The sequence below is a fragment of the Staurois parvus genome, unplaced genomic scaffold (genome assembly GCF_062004578.1).
Source record: "Staurois parvus isolate SC_StPar_1 unplaced genomic scaffold, SC_StPar_1.0 ptg003546l, whole genome shotgun sequence".
NCBI classification, from domain to species: domain Eukaryota; kingdom Metazoa; phylum Chordata; class Amphibia; order Anura; family Ranidae; genus Staurois; species Staurois parvus.
Genome location: NW_028321342.1, coordinates 12078 through 22798, shown reverse-complemented (window position 1 = coordinate 22798; position 10721 = coordinate 12078).

Here is a 10721-nt window from a genome sequence, read left to right as displayed (position 1 = left end):
AGGAGTGATCTTTCAAATGTAGCGCTCAGAGTTACTGTATCGGCAAAAGAAAGTGCACACGAGGGGAGGTCTCTCTTAGCAACGTCCTTAGCAACCTCATTATAAATTAGAGCCATTTGTTTACCTCATGAAACCTGAATGTAAATTCTCAGGATGTTGCTAAGAGAGGCCTAGTCATTACTGCTCACCTCCACCATCATAGGAGCGATCTTTCAAATGTAGCGCTCATAGCTACTCTATTGGGGAGAGAAAGTGCACAAGGGGAGGACTCTGTTAGCAATGTCCTTAGCAACCTCATTATAAATTAGAGCTATTTGTTTACCTCAAGAAACCTGACTGGAAACTCCCAGGAAGTTGTTAAGAGAGGCCTAGTAGTTACTGCTCACCTACACCATCATAGAAGCGATCTTTCAAACGTAGCGCTCAGAGCTACTGTAACAGGTAGAGAAAGTGCACGACGGGATGTTTCTCTTAGCAATGTTCTTAGCAACCTCATTATAGATTAGGGCCATTTGTTTACCTCAAGAAACCTGACTGGAAACTCCCAGGACGTTGCTAAGAGAGGCCTAGTCCTTACTGCTCACCTCCACCATCATAGGAGTGAAATTTCAAACGTAGCGCTCAGAGCTACTGTATAGGGGACAGAGAGTGCAAATGAGGGGAGGCCTCTCTTAGCAACGTCCTTAGCAACCTCATTATAGATTAGGGCCATTTGTTTACCTCAAGAAACCTGACTGGGAACTCCCAGGATGTTGCTAAGAGAGGGCTAGTCATTACTGTTCACCTCCACCATCATAGGAGTGATCTTTCAAATGTAGCGCTCAGAGTTACTGTATCGGCAAGAGAAAGTGCACACGAGGGGAGGTCTCTCTTAGCAACGTCCTTAGCAACCTCATTATAGATTAGGGCCATTTGTTTACCTCAAGAAACCTGACTGGGAACTCCCAGGATGTTGCTAAGAGAGGGCTAGTCATTACTGTTCACCTCCACCATCATAGGAGTGATCTTTCAAATGTAGCGCTCAGAGTTACTGTATCGGCAAGAGAAAGTGCACACGAGGGGAGGTCTCTCTTAGCAACGTCCTTAGCAACCTCATTATAGATTAGGGCCATTTGTTTACCTCAAGAAACCTGACTGGGAACTCCCAGGATGTTGCTAAGAGAGGGCTAGTCATTACTGTTCACCTCCACCATCATAGGAGTGATCTTTCAAATGTAGCGCTCAGAGTTACTGTATCGGCAAAAGAAAGTGCACACGAGGGGAGGTCTCTCTTAGCAACGTCCTTAGCAAGCTCATTATAAATTAGAGCCATTTGTTTACCTCATGAAACCTGAATGTAAATTCTCAGGATGTTGCTAAGAGAGGCCTAGTCATTACTGCTCACCTCCACCATCATAGGAGCGATCTTTCAAATGTAGCGCTCATAGCTACTCTATTGGGGAGAGAAAGTGCACAAGGGGAGGACTCTGTTAGCAATGTCCTTAGCAACCTCATTATAAATTAGAGCTATTTGTTTACCTCAAGAAACCTGACTGGAAACTCCCAGGACGTTGCTAAGAGGGGCCTAGTTATTACTGCTCACCTCCACTATCGCAGGAGCGAGCTCTTTCTGGGATACTAACTCCCCTCGCATGCGTTTTCTCTCCCCTGTTGCAGTAGCTCTGAGCTCAGCGACTGAGAGGTCACTTCTGTGATGATGGAGGTCTAGGATGCTACTAAGAGACTCCCAGCTGTTACTGTTGACCTCCACCATCAATCGCTGAGCTCAGGGCTACTGTATCAGGGAAGAGAAAGTACATGTGAGGGGGTCTGAATTAGAGGTTTCCAGTCAGGTTTCTTGAGGTAAACAAATGGCTCTAATCTATAATAAGGTTGCTAAGGGCGTTGCTAAGAGAGACCTCCCCTCATGTGCACTTTCCCCTGATACAGTAGCTGTGAGCACTACATTTGAAAGATCGTTCCTGTGATGGTGGAGGTGAGCACAAACATCCTGGGAGTTTCCAGTCAGGTTTCATGAGGTAAACAAATGGCTCTAAATTATAATGAGGTTGCTAAGGACATTGCTAAGAGAGGCCTCCCCTCGTGCACTTTCTCTCCCCAATAGAGTAGCTCTGAACACTACATTTGAAAGATCGCTCCTATGATGGTGGAGGTGAGCAGTAACGACTAGGCCTCTCTTAGCAAGGTCCTGGGAGTTTCCAGTCAGGTTTCATGAGGTAAACAAATGTCCTAATCTATAATGAGGTTGCTAAGGATGGCAGGTTTCAGTACATGGCGGACCGCAGTCCACAAACGGACCGAATGACAATCCTTTATGGACCGCGGGCGGGAGCTACCCAACTTTCCAAGTTAACAAGCCCGTGATTGGTTGCTAGGCATTCCCAGCAAGCAATCACCTGCCTGTTAACATGAAAAGCATATCCCCCATGTCCCGCCCCCTCTGTCCAGGCATGACCTGCCTTCTGTCCAGGCGTGACCTGCCTTCTGTCCAGGCGTGACCTGCCTTCTGTCTTCTACGTGCTGTGTAAGGTAGGATCGAAAAGGAGGATTGTGAATGGCGGGGGGGAGAATATAAGGGTGGGGGCATTCATATAAAGGGGACTTGGCTGCAAGGAAGGAAGGTGGGGGCTGTGAAGGGGGAACAGTATACAAAAATGGAGGGTTTTGAAGGGGACTGGGGATGCAAGAGGGGACTGAGATGAAAGTAAGGGGGGGGTCTGTAAAGGGTACTGGGGTGCTAGGAAGGGGGACTGTGAAGTTGACTGGAGTACAAGGAAGGGGGGGTTGTAAAGAGGACTGGAGTACAAGGAAGGGGTGTAGTAAAGGGTACTGGGGTGCACGGAAGGGGGGTTGTAAAGGGGACTGGGGTGCAAGGAAGGGGGGTTGTAAAGAGGACTGGGGTGCAAGGAAGGGGGGTTGTAAAGGGACTGGGGTGCAAGGAAGGGGGGTTGTAAAGGGGACTGGGGTGCAAGGAAGGGGGGTTAGGGGACTGGGGTGCAAGGAAGGGGGGTTGTAAAGGGGACTGGGGTGCAAGGAAGGGGAGGAACTGTGAAGAGGACTGAGAAGTAAGTAAGGCGGAGCTGTAAAGGGGATTGGGGTGCAAAAAAGGGGGGCTGTGAAGAGGACTTTGGTGCAAGGAAAGGGAGTTGTGACGACTGAAGTGCAAGGGGCTGTGAAAAGGGCTATGTAAATAAGGGGGGCTGTAAAGGGGACTGGGGTGCAAGAAAGGGGGGCTTTGAAAGGGACCTGGGTGCAAGTAAGGGGGGGGCTGTGAAGGGTCTGAGATGCAAGTAAGGTTGTAAAGGGGACTGGAGTACAAGGAAGAAGGGCTGTGAAAGGGACTGGGGTGCAAGGAAGGGAGCTGTAAAGGGGATCGGGGTGCAAAAAGGGGGGCTGTGAAGAGGGAACTTTGGTGCAAGGAAAGGGAGTTGTGAGGGGTGGGGTGCAAGGAAAGGGGAGGAACTGTGAAGGGGACTGAGATGTAAGTAAGGGGGGTTGTAATGGGGACTGAGATGCAAGTAAGTGGGGGCTGTAAAGGGGACTGGGGTGCAAGGAAGGGGGGCTGTAAAGGGGACTGGGGTGCAAGGAAGGGGGCTGTGATAGGGACTGGGATTTAGGTAAAGGGGCTGTGATGTAAAGGGTGACAGAGGACACTGATGTGAAGGGGAAAGGGACTGTGATGTGAGGTGAGGGCTGAGGACACTGATGTAAAGGTGGTGGGGGGGGGGGGGGTTGTGATGTGAAGGGGAGACAAAGGACAATGAAGTAAAGGGGGGCTGTGATGAAATATGGGGGGGATATGAATGCAAAGGGGGGCTGTGATGTAATATGGGGGGGATTTGAATGTAAAGAAGGGGCTGTGATGTAAAGTTGGGGTTCAGCAATTTTAAAGGTAGTACTGTGGTATAAAGGGGGGGGGGGGCTGTGATCTAAGGGGGGGGGGGGCTGTGATCTGCAGATCCCGAGTCATGGCACAAACATGAGACTCGGAGCCCTGCTGGATGAAGGTTTCAGTGACCGGACCTCCGTGGTATGGGGCATGTACGTACCTCGCGAAGTCCCAGATCACATTACTGCGGTGCAGGGCAACATGTGATTGGAACGGGAATCGCACCGCGTTCCTGTTCTAATCACATGCCATTCTTTGCAGTGCGTTTTGAGCCCAATCATTTTGTATGGCTCAAATCACACCGCGAATCGCACCACGCCCGCATGAAAGGCTTAGGCACCTTTTTTTTTTTCCTGCACTGGAATCAGATCGCATGGTGTTCACACCCATGGGATCCAACTCAGCCGATCTCACTGCGTTTTGAGAACTGTTTTTGGGGTGTCGTAAACCCCTTCACGCTGAGCGTACACTCAGCCTCTCAGCGGCTAGGCCTTGACGCCGAGCGGCCACATAGTTGCGTACCATTTGTAAACAAACGTGCTGAGAGCGCACACCCCCAGCACATGTGTCGGCTCCTTACGGAAAGGTCCAGATCTCGCCTTGCGATCGGGACCTTTCCAATCATGTGACAGCCAATCACGGCAGTCAGATGACCCTAAACCCGCCGTCAGAAACCCCTTAACCCCTCGCCTACCGGGCACTTCTACCCCCTTCCTGCCCAGGCCAATTTTCAGCTTTCAGCGCTGTCGCACTTTGAATGACAATTGCGCGGTCATGCAACATTGTACCCATATGAAATTTGTATAATCTTTTTCACACAAATAGAGCTTTCTTTTGGTGGTATTTAATTCACGCTGCAAGTTTTTTTTTGCGCTATAAACAAAAAAAGAGCATTAAATTAAAAAAACGTGTTTCTTTGTATCTATTATAAAAGTTTGCAAACAGGTAATTTTTCTCCTTCACTGATGTGCGTTGATGAGGCGGCACTGATAGGCAGCACTGATGGGCACTGATAAGCGGCACTGGTGAGCTGGCACTGATGATGCTGCACTGATAGGTGGCACGGATGGGCAGCAATGCTGGGCACAGGTGGGTGGCACTGCTGAGTGGGACAGGTAGGTGGCACTGCAGGGCACAAGTGGGTGGCACTGATGGGCACAGGTGGGTGGCACTGCAGGGCACAAGTGGGTGGCACTGATGGGCACAGGTGGGTGACACTGATGGGCACAGATGGGTGGCACTGCAGGGCACAAGTGGGTGGCACTGATGGGTACAGGTGGGCAGCACTGCTGGGCACAGGTGGGTGGCACTGCATGGCACAAGTGGGTGGCACTGATGGGCACAGGTGGGTGGCACTTCAGGGCACAAGTGGGTGGCACTGATTGGTACAGATGGGCACCACTGCTGGGCACAGGTGGGTGGCACTGATGGGTACAGGTGAGCAGCACTGCTGAGGACTGATCATCAGGGCACTGATTATCAGTGCTGTGATGATCGGTTCCGGTCCCTTTCCGGTCCCTTTGTTGACAATTGCCGGTTCTCGGCAGTACGCTGTGACAACATGAGGAAAGTGCAGCTGATAACCGACAACTGCATTTACCCGGTGATCGCTGTGTCATTGGACACAGCTGATCACGTGGTAAAAGGCCACCGTGATTGGCTGATTACCGTACCCCATGATCAGCTGTGTCTGTAGGACACAGCGATCACCGGCGGGGCTGGTTGCGCACCGCTGGGGGTGCGCAGGGGGGGCGTGTCCTGGAATGACGTCCATGGACGTTGTCCCAGGATTACACAACCGCACTGTAGCTGTCCTGGTGGAGTTCTTGGCAGACTTTGACGCAGTGTTCCTCCTGCTCCTGGGTCCACCGCCTGGGGAGGAACTTGGCAGCTACACGGGCCATTGCCAGGACTGTTCCCTACGACACACCAGCAATGGCAGCCATGTTGTGGATTGTTCTCCATCGATCATCATGCACAAGTTGCTGAATGCTTTCGACATTTCCAGGGGTTGAGCTTGTTCGAAGGTCTTCCTGATATCTCGTCTTCTTCCAGTGATGTTCTTCTCCAGCGTGCCATGAATGACCCGTCTTTCATGTTGAGGGTCATTACCGGTGACAAAACTTGGGTTTCTTGCTGTCCATGATGAAATAGCTGACGTGGTCAGAATAGCACCAGCTGCACAGCTCCCGATGTACACAAGACGATGTCTTTTGCCACATAGACTTATGAAGGTGGGTGCTCCCTGTGACTGTGCGTGCAGCTTTGTGCTGCCATCTGCTGGCATGTTACAAAACTAGCCTCAAAACTTTTCAACACCACCTCCTAGGTGGCCATGCTCATGTGCAGCATTGACGTTTACCTACAAAGGATTCTGTGAGTGCGTTTGATAAATACATTGTGCGCACATGTGCAGGCGAGCGCCGATGCACAGGAGTGCGCCCAGTCACACGTGTGGCGGGTTGTATGAGGCACCTGCAAGGAAACACCCGGAATTTTGCACCCCGCATATTTTTAGCCTGTCGTATGAGGCCTAACCATGTGCAGATGAACGAATTGAGTGAATTTCATTATTAAGGGTTGCTAACACTTGGAAGTGATGCACATTAACATGCAAATATTGCACATTTCTGCACCCCTCCCTCCCCCATTGTTGTGATTAGGAGGACATGCGCAGCCAGCAGGTATGGAAACACCTGGCTGGTATCCCAGCAACCTGAGGACGGGGACCGAGCGCTTATTTGACTAATGGAGGCGCAGCGTGCCAGACCGAGATCCTCCACCACTCCTGATTTGTTTGCGTTTTAACATCTTTCTGTGGAGGCAGCCGGCCAATCACTGGAGAGTCAGAAGCAGTTCCATGGATAGTGGGTGGGGGGGGCTGATTATAGTACAGCCGCAGATATGCCTGACCCCCAAAACCGCCCAGACCCCAACGGACAATGACTGACGTAAAAGAGGACCTTCCCCCATTTACTAAACATCAGCTTCAGATACACTATGTTGGCAAAAGTATTGGGCCTCCGGCCTTTCCACACACATGACCTTTAATGGCCTCCCAGTCTTAGTCCGTAGGGTTCAATATTGAGTTGGCCCCGCCCTTTCCACACACATGACCTTTAATGGCCTCCCACCCTTAGTCCATAGGGGTCAATATTGAGTTGGCCCCGCCCTTTCCACACACATGACCTTTAATGTTCTCCCAGTCTTAGTCCGTAGGGGTCAATATTGAGTTGGCCCCGCCTTTTCCACACACATGACCTTTAATGTTCTCCCAGTCTTAGTCCGTAGGGTTCAATATTGAGTTGGCCTCGCCCTTTTCACGCACATGACCTTTAATGGCCTCCCAGTCTTAGTCCGTAGGGTTCAATACTGAGTTGGCCCCGCCCTTTGCAGCTATAACAGCTTCAACTCTTCTGGGAAGGCCGTCCACAAGGTTTAGGAGGGTGTCTATGGGAAGGTTGGACCATTCTTCCAGAAGCACATTTGTCAGGTCAGGCACTGATGTCGGGGGAGGAGGCCTGGCTCGCAGTCTCCGCTCTAATTCATCCCAAAGGTGTTCTATGGGGTTGAGGTCAGGACTCTGTGCAGGACAGTCAAGTTCCTCCACCCCAAACTGGCTCCTCCATGTCTTTATGGACCTTGCTTTGTGCACTGGTGGGCAGTCATGTTGGAACAGGAAGGGGCCATCCCCAAACTCTTTCCACAAAGTTGGGAGCGTGAAATTGTCCAAAATGTCACTTTAAGAGTTCCCTGCACTGGAACTAGGGGGCCAAGTCCAACCCCTGAAAGACAAACCCCACACCATAATCCTCCTTTCACCAAACTCTACACTTGGCACAAGGCAGTCAGGCAAGTACCGTTCTCCTGGCCACCGCCAAACTCAGACATGTCCATCGAATTTCCAGACAGAGAAGCGTGATTGGTCCCTCCAGAGAACACGTCTCCATTGCTCTAGAGTCCAGTGGCGGCGTGCTTTACACCACGGCATCCGATGCTTTGCATTGCACTTGGTGATGGAAGGCTTGGATGCAGCTGCTCGGCCATGGAAACCCATTCCATGAAGCTCTCTACACACTGTTGTTGGGCTCATCTGAAGGCCACACCAAGTTTGGAGGTCTTTAGCTATTGACTCCAGACAGTTGGCGACTTCTGCGCACTGTGCGCTTCAGCATGCGCTGACCCCGCCCTGTCATGTGACGTGGCCTACCACTTGGTGGCTGAGTGGCTGTTGTTCCCAGTTGCTCCCACTTTGTTATAATCCCACTAACAGTTGAGCGTGGAATATTTAGTAGCCAGGAAATGTCACGGATGGACTTATTGCCCAGGTGACCACCTATCACGGGACCACGCTTGGAGTCACTGAGCTCCTGAGAGCGACCCATTCTTTCACCAAAGCTGGTTGGGACCCCCTGTAATTAAGGGGTCTCCATTTCTGGCAAGCTTCTATTCGTTACTTTGGTGGTGGTGTGCACTTTGGTGACCAGTTGAAGCAAGCTTACCTACATTTGCACCTACAGCTTCGTCTACAACAATACCATCGATTGCGGAATTTTCTTCCTATATTTATGGACTTTTTGTTATCGTTTTTTTGTTTTGGACTTTTTTCTACTAACCCTTATGTATATCTGAGGTGAATATAATTGCACATTGAGATTTGACCTATCCTCAACCTCGATCACTCTTCAGAGGTGTGAGGGTTTTCATAGGGTTAATAGATAATGCATGTTATTTTAGGTTAATTTGACCAGATATCACGGTTTTCACATGTATGCATGACTACTGTACTCACCTAGTGTATTCTATTGCTTCTTTTAAATTTTGATCACCCTTCAGAGGGGTGAGGGTCTTCATAGGGCACTATAAGGGCAGTGTATGCACTTATTTAGTTTAACTATCATAGTTTTTTACTTTTATTTTTGATCGCTTTTCAGAGGTGTGAAGGTCTTCATAGTGCTCACAAAAGTATAACGTTTCACCTAGCGCAGTATCCATTTGAATGAGCTTTTTAAGAGATGATATCCTCCTATATACTTGCAGCTTTGTGACTTTAGTGGATTACGAATTTGCACGGTTTGATTTGCTCCTTTGTGCAAGGAGGACCAGGAGGAGCCCTGCCAGAGCCCTACAAAATGACCTGCAGCAGGCCACTGGTGTGAATGTCTCTGACCAAACAATGAGAAACAGACTTCATGAGGGTGGCCTGAGGGCCCGACGTCCTCTAGTGGGCCCTGTGCTCACTGCCCGGCACCATAGAGCTGGATTGGCATTTTCCATTGAACCCCAAAATTGGCAGGTCCACCACTGGCGCCCTGTGCTTTTCACAGATGAGAGCAGGTTCACCCTGAGCACATGTGACAGACGTGAAAGGGTCTGGAGAAGCCGTGGAGAACGTTCTGCTGCCTGTAACATGGTTCAGTATGACCGATTGGTGGTGGGTCAGTGATGGTCTGGGGAGGCATCTCCATGGAGGGACGCACAGACCTCTACAGGCTAGACAATGGCACCCTGACTGCCATTAGGTATCGGGATGAAATCCTTGGACCCATTGTCAGATCCTACACTGGTGCAGTGGGTCCTGGGTTCCTCCTGGTGCAGTGGGTCCTGAGTACCTCCTGGTGCAGTGGGTCCTGGGTTCCTCCTGGTGCAGTGGGTCCTGGGTTCCTCCTGGTGCAGTGGGTCCTGAGTACTCCTGGTGCAGTGGATCCTGGGTTCCTCCTGGTGCAGTGGGTCCTGGGTTCCTCCTGGTGCAGTGGATCCTGGGTTCCTCCTGGTGCAGTGGATCCTGGGTTCCTCCTGGTGCAGTGGGTCCTGGGTTCCTCCTGGTGCGGTGGGTCCTGGGTTCCTCCTGGTGCGGTGGGTCCTGGGTTCCTCCTGGTGCGGTGGGTCCTGGGTTCCTCCTGGTGCGGTGGATCCTGGGTTCCTCCTGGTGCAGTGGGTCCTGAGTACCTCCTGGTGCAGTGGATCCTGGGTTCCTCCTGGTGCAGTGGATCCTGGGTTCCTCCTGGTGCAGTGGGTCCTGAGTACCTCCTGGTGCAGTGGATCCTGGGTTCCTCCTGGTGCGGTGGATCCTGGGTTCCTCCTGGTGCGGTGGGTCCTGGGTTCCTCCTGGTGCGGTGGGTCCTGGGTTCCTCCTGGTGCGGTGGGTCCTGGGTTCCTCCTGGTGCGGTGGGTCCTGGGTTCCTCCTGGTGCGGTGGGCCCTGGGTTCCTCCTGGTGCGGTGGGTCCTGGGTTCCTCCTGGTGTAGTGGGTCCTGGGTTCCTCCTGGTGTAGTGGGTCCTGGGTTCCTCCTGATGCAGGGGGTTCGGGGTTCCTCCTGATGCAGTACAATGCCTGGCCTCATGTGGGGAGAGTATGCAGGCAGTTCCTGGAGGATGAAGGAATTGATACCATTGAATGGCACCCACGCTCTCCTGACCTAAATCCAATAGAACATCTCTGGGATGTCAAGTTTCGGTCCATCCGATGACGCCGGGTTGCACCTCAGACTGTCCAGGAGCTCAGTGACACCCTGGTCCAGATCTGGGAGGAAATCCCCCAGGACACCATCCGTGGTGTCCTTAGGAGCATCCCCCCCACATTGTCAGGCATGCATACAAGCACGTGGGGGCCACACAGACTACTGAGGGCCATTCTGAGTTGCTGCAATGACATTTCAGCCAAATGGACTCGCCTGCTGCATCATTTCTTCACTTTTCGGGGTGTCTTTGAATTCAGTCCTCTGTAGGTCGATCATTTCCATCAAACGATGGGGCGTCCTTATGTTCCTCACCCATCCCCCGTCCATGTCAGTATAGAGATCCAGCAGGAGATTCCTCCCCATTGAGATCTG